Source organism: Anabrus simplex, chromosome 1 (genome assembly GCF_040414725.1).
Source record: "Anabrus simplex isolate iqAnaSimp1 chromosome 1, ASM4041472v1, whole genome shotgun sequence".
NCBI classification, from domain to species: Eukaryota; Metazoa; Arthropoda; class Insecta; order Orthoptera; family Tettigoniidae; genus Anabrus; species Anabrus simplex.
In genome coordinates, this window is record NC_090265.1 from 1,079,456,241 (window position 1) to 1,079,469,346 (window position 13,106).

Consider the following 13,106-nt stretch of genomic DNA (forward strand, 5'->3'; position numbering starts at 1 on the left):
CAATGATGTTAAGTATTAAACAGTAATGTAGCAGTAAACACACATGAATATTAATCCACTAAGCATTTACTACAGAGCATTTAAATTCAATTCATAATATAAATAATCATTAGAAATAAACAAATAATTATTTTTTTAAAATATATCACACTGGTTATACTAAACTTCCTAATGGCTAAATTATCACCATAAGATCTAATCGTAACAACAATGGTCACACCATTTAAGCCAATAATTATCAGTCTGGCCAGCTTTTGGAACTCCTTTCAGGTTACCAGCTGACGTTCCTGTTTTAACAGTTGACTAATGTATAATGGGGTTATGTTCTGGTAAAAATATCATTGATACTTTCACATTCTGGATCTTCAGAATTTGCTTTATGCTGCACCGACAAGACAGGTCTTATGGCAACAATGAGATAGGAAAGGACTAGGAGTGGGAAAGAAGCAGCCATGGCCTTAATTAAGGTACAGCCCCAGCAAATAGCCTGCTGTGAAAATGGGAAACCACGGAACACCACCTTCAGGACTGCTGACAGTGGGGTTTGAACTAACTATCTCTCAAATACAAGCTCACAGCTGCACGACCCTCACCACATGGCCAACTTGCTTGGTCTGGATCTTCAACACCATGGTTTTATGATCGAAGATTGCAAACATTAGTATTACCATTGCCCACTATTACACCTCTCAGCCTCCCTACTTTGCTTGGCTTGTGCACTTTTTTGTTAACATCATGTAGAGACCACTCTGGCCACTGTGGCGCTAGCAGAGTGCAGTACACCTGCGCAGGAAGCACATTACAAACAGCAAAGTGGAAGTAAACAATGCGTTAGTGTCATTTCTTTATGCAGTTTAGTGAGATTGTGTTGAGTTGTGATATTAGAGGGCATACAAAAGATTTATTTCATCATAAGGAGATGTGTAATTGTAGTAATTTATTAGAAGAAGTCAATACAGGGCATGCTTAAATCCAATGCACTGTTTGAGTTTCACATACCCTCTTAATCTAATTCTTAACTCCATGGAAGGTTATTGTGACATACTTGCTTTAATTAGTTATAGCATTTGATTATGCCATCCATTCAAGACTGCACAGTAACCATATGTTACAGAAAATAAAGATAAATCATGCCAGGTTCAATTTCAACAATCCTAATATATATGCAGTAATGAATTTGTTCAGAAAACTTAACTATAAGATATCGTACTTAACCAGTAATAATACTAAGCAAATTTTTTAAAACTACAACAGCATTAATTCCCTAGGGAAACACAAACATTTAGATTCAGGGGTTTACAAATTAAAATGTCATCAATGCGAAAAATCTTATGTTGGGCAAACTGGACGCAGTTTTACGGTAAGATACTTAGAGCATGTCAATGCCGAGAGGCATAAAAAAATTTACTCGATGGGCCAATATATGTGTAACTGGTCATCAGTTCACCACTATAGAGCAAGATTTGACGATATTATGTAAAACAAATAAAGGTGGTCTTCTAAATACACTAGAAAATATATACATTTATTTAGATCAACAAAGTATTCAGGATAATAACCTGAATGATATAATTGATAATAGCAACCCTTTATATGAAGGGATATTATCACATCTGGAAGCATTAGGCATTAAAAACAATACAGACAATAAAAGATAGAAAATGAACAAACTTCTGTCCTCCCGTATATCTATTCCCCCTACCCGTTCTTCTAAAGCCGAAACTGTGAACGTAAGCAACACACCTCCTCTCCACTCCACAGCCTTGCCTTCCCTAAAGCTGGAGAAAGCTTTGGAACACACACATCATTACTTCACAAGATGGAAGGCTGCATCAGCCATCGCTCCTCCAAGAACACAGTAGATTTTGTCAACAACAAGGTATGAAACCACTCTTTTATAACTTTTATATACTAGGTTTCCTTGTGCAGAGTTAAAACACGCTTTAGAAGCAATCCCCCATTTTATTTCATTTCAGATTTCAGGGAAGCTCTTTTAACAATAGTAAGACAGCAATCAGCTTCAGGGATCCTGAATTAATTGAATTCAAGAGACACTTTTATACAATTAAAACAAACAATATTCGCCTTGGAAGGAGCAAATGAAGAGAACATTCTTGTAAAATATAGAACAGTGACAAAGGAAAATTATTTTTCAAAAATCTTTTATTAGTAGACAAGCAGAATATCATATATCATAGTGAAAAGTGCTGGAAACATTTTCTTTTTTTTAATATAACATCTGTTCTGTTTTAAAATAGGCTAAAATAAGTAAATTCATTTCTCTACCATTTCACCACCCCATTCAACCATCTACATTGATTTTATTTCAATTTTTAAATTCACATAGATTTTAAGTAAAAGTACTTAAGTTCTTATCTTAAGAAGATAAATACTTTGTAATTTCACCTAAGCATTGTAATACAGCTGAAGATGTTCCAAATGGAATGAAACATGTACTGTATATGATTAACTGATATGCTTAATGCAAATAAAAGCATCAAAAAGGTAAGTGGGATACGGACCAAAATGGAGTGACATGAATGCTGAAGAAATTGAACATTTTCTTGGGATACGCATCTGGATGGGATTAGTGAAGCTTCCTAGAATTACAGACTACTGGTCAAAAAATATTATATACAGAAACAAAATTCTTCTGTGATGTCATGCAATCATTTCAAACTCTTGTTACATCAGATTCATTTCAGTAACAATTAATGTACTGACAAATCAGATTCATTATGTAAACTTGCACCTCTTACAGAAAAACTGAGGGACAAATTCAGGAGTGTATATTCTCCTGGATGAAATGTGTGTATTGATGTGACACTGACCGTTTAGAGAAAGGCTGTCCTTCAAGCAGTACATGAAGAAAAAAAGACATAAATTCGGGATAAAATTGTTCAAGTTGTGCACTGATGGTGGTTGCATGTGTGAGTTCAGCATTTACTGTGCCAAAGAATGCAACCCCAACAGAAGTGTTCCAACAAAGATTGTTTTGTCACTCACGACATTATTGTTTGATGCAGGGCGTACTTTGTTCACTGATAATTAAGGAGCTAGATGCAATAACAGCGTAAGTCTACTTATGCTGTTATTGCATGAATACTGTCTTCAGATTTCCTGGTCCCTTCACTACAACCCAGTCCAGGCCTTAGTTCACTAGGATGCCGCTAGATGTCAGGAGCTAACTAAAACGGGTACCATGCGCTACGCTGTTATTGCATGATGCATGCTTTACGAGTGGCACGTTCAGTTGCTGCCAGTTCTCTGTCTGGAGATGATGTCACCGAGTGGAAGAGAAGGTTTTGTGGCGTCACATTTAATAAGACTGGGTATCAGCACTTTGACCTATGTTTCTAAGAATGCACTCTGCTAAAAAAGCAACAGATTCATCATACAGAAGTTTGTGTGACTTTATTACCATAATGGTGTTGTATCAGCGTCATAGTCCTACACTCTTAACTATGTGCCATTTACCTTCTTAAAGAGGAATGATAGCTTTCGCAGTTTTAATGATTTGAGGCTACATGATGTAAGAAAGTGTGGCGTAAAAGCAGACAAAAGGGTTGATGTTATTTCACTAATGAAATACTTAAAAACTGAAAGTGTTGAGTGGGTTGTGAAAGTCATGTCTGTGTGTAATGATTCCCTAGAGTTTGCTAATGCAGCATGTGAAGATGAATCATCCTGATTTTGATCAGTGATGCATTTGAGTATTTCAAACAAGTAAGACACACAATGTCTAAATCCCAATTATATACTTTGTGATCTGTTTTTTTTTTGTTCCTTTTCTTTTCTTTTCTTTTCTTTTCTTTTCTTTTCTTTTCTTTTAGGTTTAGAGAATCATTTTGTAAATGGAAATAGGAATAAAAGTTGTTCAGAAAGGAATGTTACTAATTTTATAGCATTTCAACTAATTGGTGGAGAGGGGTGGGGTGGAGGAGTGCAATTACCCTAACCTAATACCATAGTTGGAGAGAGCACTAACAAAATTCTCTCGACCCAAAAAGAACGAAAAAGGTGAATGTTAAATAAAAAATAAACTTAATGGTTTTACTTTTCTTACTTGACAATTTTTTTTTTTTTTTAGGAATTTGTTCTTAATTTTAGTAAGTTTAGACATTTTGGAGAACTGAGGTGGGATAAACTGCCACTTTTTTTCCTCTATAGTGGGCGATCATGCTTTCCTAACTCCCTGATCAATACTAGTGTATGGCAAAATATAATATTCCAGCTCTTCATGCAATAACAGCGTATAAAAGGAAATTTTAAATAACTCAGTCCTTCTTATTAGCTAACAGATCAATAAAATTCTTTGGGAAATACATTTCCTGGCCCTTTTAAATGTCCTTAAATGAAATTCAGGTTGATTCCTTATAAACTTCAAGCTTCTGTTTCTCAAAATAACGTTAAGTCTACTTATGCTGTTATTGCATCCAACTCCTCAATTGTTATACCAGTATCGAAATGGCGCACAAATTAATGAAGCATAAAACGCATTTAGTTGGAACTCTCAGAAGCAACAGAAAACAAAATCCTAAAGAGGTAACATCTGGAACCCTGAAGAAGGGAGCAAGTGCTGCCCTGGAAAGTAACAGTCATGAAATGGAAAGACAAAAGAGATGTCTTTCTTCTGAGCACCGCACATGTTGACAATAAAACCATCGTTCAATAGACAGGGGGGCAAGTGGAAAAGCCAACAATGATTTTTTACTATAATCAATCAAAATGGTTCTTTTTCTTTTTTTACAAGTTGCTTTACATCACACCAACACAGATAGGACTTATGGCGATGATGGGATAGGAAAGGACTAGGAGTGGGAAGGAAGCAGCAGTGGCCTTTATTAAGGTAGGTACAGTCCAAGCATTTTCCTGGTGTGAAAATGGGAAACCACGGAAAACCAGCTTCAGGGCTGACAGGGCCGACAGTGGGGTTTGAACCATTATCTCCCAAATACTAGATACTGGCCGCACTTAAGCGACTGCAGCTATCGAGCTCGGTCAAAAGGGTTCATTGACATCTCTGCTCAAATAAAGGCTTACTCCACAGCTCTACGTAGGGGAATAAAATGGTATAGGAAAGTTGCTTTTGATCTGTTGCTGGGATCCGCACTCATAAACCTATTCACTGTATATAAGATTGTGACTCAGAACAAAACATCTGTGACAACATTCCAGGAGATGCTGATTCAACTACCGGGTCTAGATGAAGGAAATGACGGCGTTAGTAGAAGTTCTGAAGTGCATCAACTTAAAGAAGTGCTCTCAAGAGATAGAAGACAATGTGTTGTCTGCTATGAAAATAAATAAATAAACGAGCAGAATTTGGTTGCCAGATTGTGCAGAAGAAAACCAATCGAAGTAAATTTTGATGTTTGAATTGTGAAAATTTTTATTACTTACATATTTTTGTGATTCACAAAAGCCAAATCAAGTGTAACAGGGGCCAATTGATTTCTTTGGCCAATTGATTTCTTTTGCTTCAATATACCTCGGTACCATTACTCTTCAAGCACATTTGCAGTTATATTTTTTGTAAATAAATTCCTATATTCTTATTTACATAATTTATAGTATAGTATCAAGTTATTTCTACAGAACAGTATCCAATCTGTCTCAATATGGTAATGAACTGTAGTGTTTGTTTTCAATAGTGTATAAAGTATCGTAAAAAAAAAAAGCCTGTAATTAAAATCCATTTTCTTTTCTGTTAAATAAGATACTTGCAGGACAAAACCTGTTTTACCCTTTCTAGACGGCCTTCTTCTAAAATTCATAATAAACAACGCGTCTTGCGGCCTAAGATACCTCGGGGATTGAGTTATGCACATCATGTCACGCGATGATTAACGTGTTAATGAAAGTGATTCAAAAATGCTTCAACACAGATGATGACATGCTTCACTGGCATATCTTGAGGATGTGAAGAAAGTATGCAACGAGCAAGGAACGAGTTTGCTCAGGAACAAGTTTTTCAGCAATGGCACGACGGTATTGGGCTCATTATGTGTTCTAGAGTCCAGTGTATCAAATACTTGATGTTGTTGGGCTTTCATTTTGTGCTAACTAGAGCATTTAACAGCAATTCGCAAGAAATGTTCTTTAGCAGGTAACAATAACATGCTGGATTCGAGAGCTGTAGTACTTGCCCTTGACAGAATCTTGAAGATAGGCATTCCTTTGAAATGACAAAATCAACAATATCCATGAGATGAATGTTATTTATTTATATTTTTTTTTTGCTAGGGGCTTTACGTCGCACCGACACAGATAGGTCTAATGGCGACGATGGGATAGGAAAGGCCTAGGAGTTGGAAGGAAGCAGCCGTGGCCTCAATTAAGGTACAGCCCCAGCATTTGCCTGGTGTGAAAATGGGAAACCACGGAAAACCATCTTCAGGGCTGCCGATAGTGGGATTCGAACCTACTATCTCCCGGATGCAAGCTCACAGCCGCGCGCCTCTACGCGCACGGCCAACTCGCCCGGTGAATGTTATTTATTAGCTGTGCTAAGTATGTCAATCAGTTTCATTACAAGTGGTCCTCAAGATATTCTGTAAATCTTCACAAGCCACAGTGTATGTGCAGACACTTCACAAAATTTCGTTACTGATGATTGTTAGATAATAGTAATTAGCAGAGTAAATCTAATGCCCCTTTTATAACTCTGCATGTAGTGTCTATTAAACTTGCATTGCTTGTTTTCATCACTGGTTTCGCTGTGAAGGAAATAAGAAAAGAAGTAACTTGCGAAACATGCTGTAGCGTACTTAACAAGAAAATGCAGTTTTCCACTAATGGATATTATTTTTAAGGAAGATCAGTGTAAATTTTTTATCCATCAGAACTGTTGGTGTGGGAGCTGGAGCTTATGACTTAATCACTGCAGTTCTCCCCATCTTGAGAAGTTTGGAGGTTTTGGCTGGCTATTTGCTTTACGTCGCACCGACACAGATAGGTCTTATGGCGACGATGGGATAGGAAAGGCCTAGGAGTTGGAAGGAAGCGGCCGTGGCCTTAATTAAGGTACAGCCCCAGCATTCGCCTGGTGTGAAAATGGGAAACCACGGAAAACCATCTTCAGGGCTGCCGACAGTGGGGCTCGAACCCACGATCTCCCGGATGCAAGCTCACAGCCGCGCGCCTCTACGCGCACGGCCAACTCGCCCGGTTTTGGAGGTTTTAAAGTGTGACTCAAGTGACAGTTCAAACCATGATGAGAAATTAGATCAGGTATCCCGATTATCTTAAAAAACATTGGAGATGAAGTGACTGAGTGTTTCAAGAGGGTGAAAAATTTAAACAGCAAAGCTGATCAACAGAAAAACCATCATTGACATATTCACACCTTTTGCATCCTTCAAACAAAAAAATTAAAAGATTCCTTTGAAGTCCTCTCCAGGGGCCTATTCCACAAAAGTATGGTCTTGTACATTACAAGTAAATTCTCTAGTAACTAGTACAAATACCAGAGTTTCTGTTCCACAAAAGAATTTTCTACAGTTGTACTTCACTCTTACAAATTACCAGCATTTTTTTATGGGTGTGTTCCACTTGTAACTTGCTAGCGAATTGGGAAGTATTCTCTACCAGTGAAAGGACACTCACTTCAAATACATTTCGATAAATATGTGGTCTAGCAGTTGTGATAGTGATGGTGATGAAAATGAAAACTACCATCTGTATAGGGAAAGAATAAACTTCCAGTTTAACACTGTATTTGAATACAATGAGCGTTTTAGGTTAAGCACAATACAAGTGGAAGAACTGTGATAGATACTTGGCATAGGTTAAAACATCCTACGAAAGAAAGAAATCTCTCTCTCTGCTGAACAACAGTTACTAACATCACTATATACATTGGCTAGAAAATGGTAGTCAGTACCATGGTATTGCAGATGTGCATGGGATGGCAAAATCTTTGGTCTGTAGGTCAATACATTCTATGTTAGCTGCAATAAATGATATAAAATTTCCTCAAATTGTTCGTTGGCTTGAAAATACTGAACAAACATGTTCCATGAAGGAAATTCCTGGAATCATAAAAGAGCAGAATATCCAATATCAGTCAGTCACTACTGATCTGCATTTCGGGCAGTCGCCCAGGTGGCAGATTCCGTATCTGTTGTTTTCCTAGCCTTTTCTTAACCTGCTCAGCTGCGTCCGTAATATTGCGAGCGTGACTTTCTTCTGACTTTATCAACGCAATACTCCCAATGTTGACATAAGAAGTCATTCAAACTCCGTGGGTGGATACACGCATCTCTCTGCTGTAGATAGGAGCTTACGAACTGACAATCTGTTGATTCACTCACGAGTTATTGAGAAAAATACGACACTCTGCTTTATGAGCTGCTCTGCGGTATGTCCGGCATGCAAGCTAGCAGTGAGAACCGCGTCAGGGATGAGTAAACTACAGTATGTCGACCACCAGTAAAGTGCGTGATCTTACCGAATCCAAGGTTGTAAGAGTGCTATCCACATTAGAATCGGAAGACGAATATTCCAATTTTAGTGATTTCGAGAATAATGATGATAGTGATGACACCGATTATAATGAAAGTACAGAAGTTGTCCAACCAGCCGGGGACAAACCGCTTAGACTGACAGAGAAACATTTTCCTTCCCCTGTACCACCCACCCCGAAGAAGAAATTTCCTGCCAGGTACTGCCATGTGTGTTCAAACACCACGCTTGATGAGAAAAAGAGGAAAGAAAGTAGATATATGTGTGAAAAATGCGACGTTGGACTCTGTGTACACCCCTGCTTCAGAAACTACCATACCCTGGTAAGGTACTGAAGGAGATGAACTTGTTTCGTGTGAATGAACACTTCCAAAGAAGACATGCGATTTGAAAAAAAAATGTAGGCTACCCACAGTTCTGGAATTACCAGTTTTGTACAACCCTTGATTAACTGGTCTGAACCACTTTTTATTTTGATATCAAACCAAGATGTATAGGAATTTTTAATGCATTCCCATTGTTTTATCGTGAATAATATTTTACCGTAAAATTTAGATACATATTTACTCATTTTAGACACCCCTTATTGTCTTCAGTTTAGTTATATATCGGTGCTTGGAAGTGGACAGCTAGGACCACCTGTAGCCACTGAAACATGTAAGTTGAGCTTTTTACTGTTAATTTTAATTATTAGTTTGATTTTTGTTCAATTGTTGGCCTTGTATGTTGGACAACCTTGAATTTCCTGCGCAACATGTAGCTAATTTTGTGTTAGAAAAATCAGTTTAGGACCTTCCATATTTATCATAAAAAATATATGACAAGCAGGCAAGAACCCTCCGGTTTTTCCCATCTTATTTCCGACTTTTAAGTATTGAAGTTAATTATTAAAAATAATTCAGCACAGGGCTTTTACAAAAGAGAATTTATCTCAGCAATGAAAAGGTTAAATGATCGCAAAGAAATTGGAAAATTATTGAACATTTCCCTTGGTAAGTTATTCCAATCCCTAACCCCCCTTCCTATAAATGAATATTTGCCCCAATTGGTCCTCTTGAACTCCAACTTTATCTTCATATTGTGATCTTTTCTACTTTTAAAGACACCACTCAGACTTATTCGTCTACTGATGTCCTTCCACGCCATCTCTCCACTGACAGCTCGGAGCATACCACTTAATCGAGCAGCTCAACTACCAAGGTATGTCAAACTATTGGGGAACATATGCGAAGATAGCGGAAGAACAGAATGGATGATAATAACAGAGTAATTTCCTATCATCAAAGAAACAAACTGGAAAACAACATTGTAGCATAAGAAATTCATAGAAATATTAGAGTTCTTTGAATCTTTGCTGCATAACATAACTTAAAATACGATATTACGATAAATGAGGCAGGCATAACCTAATTCAAGGAATGAAATACGAAGATACACAGCTGATTCATGCTATGACGCAGTATGTTTATTGATATGTCGTCACTTGTAAAACTTGTAACAATTCACTGGTAATATATAAGAGACTTTCAATCTTTTGTGGAACGGAAATGTACAACTCCATACATTACAAGAACCCATACTAGTAACTTGTAATGTACAAGACCATACTTTTGTGGAATAGGCTCCAGGTTTCCATTTTCTTCCGTCCATTCAACCCAGACCTTTTTTCCTAACTCTGTAACCGACCCTGGCAACTGTTGTTACACTGTTATTGTTAATAACTTAATAATTTACTGTTGATACTTAATATTGTTGTTTATACCGACTGTTATCTTTTATACTCATTTAACTACTTCTTCTTCTTATTATTATTAGTGTAAAATGGCCGTTCAGAGGCTGTATCTAATAATTAATTAATTAAACAAATAAATATAACAGTTGCGGTAGCAGCGTGCAGGGAATCTTGCTCTGACTACTGCACCCTTGCAGCTCTCCGGTGGAGAAAGTGAGTACTTATTGTTGTTTGCCTTTGTTCTTAAATTGGGGAGGTGTTATGTATAGGCTCTGTGCGTATAGCACTGTGCTACTGCGGGTGGATACTACAAGAATTACTTAGATGCATCTTTACCAACAGTTCACCATAAGGTGGAATATGTGTGATGTTTACATGCATTTATTCAATTATTTTACAGTGCTGTCTTCAGATGATTATTTTTTAATGTTACAACGTTCCGACAGAATGATGTGCTTGTTCTTGGCTGCATTAATACATACTATAATGCAGAGCTTAACAATTACAAAAAAAATATTATAGCAACGTTAAATTTCAAAGTAAGCTGCAATAGGCCATATTTTTTAAAGCACACACATCGTACTGTAACAGATACATTGTATTCTATCAACACAGCCTTAATGATAGCCATAATAATAATAATAATAATAATAATAATAATAATAATAATAATAATAATAATAATAATAATAATAATAATAATAATAATGAAGAAGAAGTTGGATGTGAACACCAACATCTACAAGACTATGCAGAAGACAGTGGTCATTGCCACGACTGGAATTGTACGGAAATTTATGGGTACAAATTCTATGTAAAACTGCAGTATAAATTCTGCTTTGATTTCCTAAAATCTGTACAATTCTTGAATATCATTACCACAAAAGTGTGCAAAATAAATAATAATAAGAATAACATACCCTAATGTACTGTAGACCACAATGTGAAATTTTATAGTATTCTGTAACCACCTCATGAAATGGATTTAGAAAGGCAGCAGACAGATATAGGCTAATTATAGAAATAGGCCTCCATTACACAATATCAATAGCTCACAGAAATACCGCATTTTACATACGTAAAGTTCTGTACTCGCCCCGAGGTGGTGCAACTCTTTTCAAGCAACCCCTAATGAATATGAGCTGCACGTACCTTCATGTCAATCTTAACTTTCTGTCGGTATCGAGAATCAAGCCCGGGCCCCCGACGAAGGATACTAGTAGCACTAACCGTTATATTACACAGGTGGTCACGATCATATTATAAATACAGACACAATATTTTTTTATTTACAATTTGTTTTACGTCGCACCGAAACAGATAGGTCTTATGGCGACTAGGGGATAGGCAAGGTTTAGAAGTGGGAAGGAAGTGGCCATGGCCTTAATTATTAAGGTACAGCCCCAGCATTTGCTTGGTGTGAAAATGGGAAACCACAGAAAACCATCTTCAGGGCTGCCGACAGTGGGGCTCGAACCCACTATCTCCCGGACGCAAGCTCGCAGCTGCACGCCCTTCACCGCACGGCCAACTCACCCGGTCAATAATTTATTGGCAACGTTAAGATATTCTGATATTTTCAATTGGTCCAATATCAAACCTGTGCCTTTTTGTCGGAAAAAAGTTCCTCTAAGCTCTTCTCTTTGATGTACCTATTTCTCTTTCCCCGCTTTTGAGATGCGACGTCCAGACCATTCACAGGGTTGATCAGTAAGCGAGGTGACATGTTCTGAGTAAACTATAAATAGCAGCAAAAATATGATTACATTTCATGGAAATATGTTTATTCTTTAACCAAGACCTCCCTCGCAACATTAACCTACGCTAACATGATATCGTATTAGAGATAGGGCACATATATTTTTCTGAAGACAGCATTGTTGAATGTGTACATGAAAAATTAATCTCGTTATCGCCACAAATAATACATAAATTACTATGTTGCCTCTATCGTGAAATTGTAGTGTCTTTAGTCAACCAACGTTTCTCTCTTATCATATTTGCAGTTATTCGCTCTGTTGCTACTGTATCTCCTGGGAACAGTTTTTCTTGTAAATTTAATACATGACCACTTTCTGGATGTTTTGAATAATTTGGCCGATTGTTGTTGCATAAAACATTCTGAAATCCCACTGTTATTATTTAGTCAGCCATGGCAACACACTGTGAAATGACAGAGATATGTGCGCGGTGATCGCATTAACTTACAATGATTGGAACAATAAGTTAATTTATTGAATTCACCACCTAATCAATACAATAAGTCTTGTCTTAGTTGATTTACTTTGGCATGTTAACTAAAATGGTACATGTTTTGCCTTGAATTTAGGCATCATCAGTCATTATCTTAACCTTAAAAATAGAATCAGGCACCTGATTTACATATTCATGAAATAAAACAATTTATTTTACAAACCTTGGAGAGACTTGAACTAAAATTAACATATGGTAAGAGTGTAATGAAGTTGGTTTTAAAGATATTACAATGAGTGGGGAAATATATAATTGGTGAAAGTAGTAGTGATATTGACACTAGAAGACTTCTATTATAATTAAAATGAACAAAGCAACAGTCTGTTATGAACGAGAGATAGGATTGCTAAAAAATTTTATGTTGGCCGACCAGTGGTTACAACGAAAAAGACGATAAAAATCGTATATAATAAATAATTTAGGATAAAATAGTAATGAAATAGGGTCAAGTGACCAGCAATTATTTGTTTACAAGAGATAAGTCGAAAGTCGATGGCATTTGGTGATGTGGTTCAATTTGATAAAAAAATATGAAGTTGAAGTTGAAGAACGATGTTTAATTAGGTACTTTATGGACCATCTCAATTTGATGCAATGTTGCAATGATGTTAAGAATGTGGGTTGACATTCTAGTCGAGTTCCACCTCCAACTCAA

General features: G+C 36.8%; 1 protein-coding gene across 1 annotated transcript in view; it reads right to left on the reverse strand.

The window, feature by feature from the left end:
• Nucleotides 1–13,106, reverse strand: part of LOC136858065 (microtubule-associated protein futsch) — a 335,767-nt gene that overhangs the window by 94,903 nt on the left and 227,758 nt on the right. The window lies entirely within an intron of this gene.